Below are 988 nucleotides of genomic sequence, written 5' to 3'. Positions count from 1 at the left end.
AGGACAGGCACAGTGAGAGAAGCACAGGGTTTCCGCCGCTTTGTCCGTCATAGCTCATGGTGATTGTGAGCAAAGCCCAGGGTGCTGGGCAGCATAGTCCCCCTGGCCCGCTGCCAAGAGGACTCTGTTCCTGGGTGCACTGGAACCACCAACCTTACAGTTAACAGCCGAACACACTCCCTGCAATCCCAGCTTCCCCCAACCCAGCCTGCGGGCCAGCAGGAGGGTGTGAATGCTGCTTTCTGCTGAGGCTCCCAGGGCACCGGGGGACAACAGGGCTGTGCTTGGCAAGGACATGTCATGGGACGAGAGTCTGTCCCAGCCCTTGGCAGGCTCCGAGGGGATGTAGCTCAGTGGAAGAGCGCCTGCTCCGCATGCAGGAGGTCCTGGGCTCAATCCCCAGCATCTCCAGGGGTGCTTTTGTCCTAAATCTCCATACCCCGCAGGGGTGAGGGATGGGGAATGGAGGCATCGCCCCTCTCCACAAATGGTGGGCTCACCCTCTCATGGGATGTCCTACGGCATGTGCAGCTCCCCAGGTAGGAAGTGACCAACCGGCTCACTATCTGAAATGACATCCCTGGGCAAGGGAAGAGGGAGTTAACACTGACACTGCTGGGATATGGTTTTATATGTTGCTACTTTTGCAACAACTTGCTTAGCCAGCAACAGGGAAACAGGCAGGAGCTGCTAGGTCACTGAGTGCATCAAAAAGCCCTCTCAGGAGAGATCACAGCCCTGCGGGACAGGAGGGGCGGCATGTATGAAGGCAACAGGACTGGATGCTGGCTGAGAGGTGTTTTTTAGCTGCAGCAGCAGGATAGGCCTGGACAGGCAGGCAGGCAGGTAGGTGCTGTGAAGGCATCAGGTGCACCTGACCACAGGAGGTGGGAGCTCAGCAGGAGGGAGAGGGGAGGCAGGTGGAGGTGGCCCCTGGGACATTGCTGATGAATCACTTGTGTCCCAGCAGCACCTGGCCAGCAGCAGG

General features: G+C 58.7%; 1 non-coding gene across 1 annotated transcript; it reads left to right on the top strand.

Moving 5' to 3' along the window:
* The first annotated feature begins 339 nt into the window (after positions 1–339).
* Positions 340–411, top strand: TRNAA-CGC (transfer RNA alanine (anticodon CGC)). Its single transcript has one exon. It is a non-coding gene; the product is annotated as a tRNA-Ala (tRNA).
* Positions 412–988: the final 577 nt, after the last annotated feature.

This window comes from Struthio camelus, chromosome 22 (assembly GCF_040807025.1).
Source record: "Struthio camelus isolate bStrCam1 chromosome 22, bStrCam1.hap1, whole genome shotgun sequence".
Lineage (NCBI taxonomy): Eukaryota > Metazoa > Chordata > Aves > Struthioniformes > Struthionidae > Struthio > Struthio camelus.
This window is presented reverse-complemented; position numbering and strand designations above follow the sequence as displayed.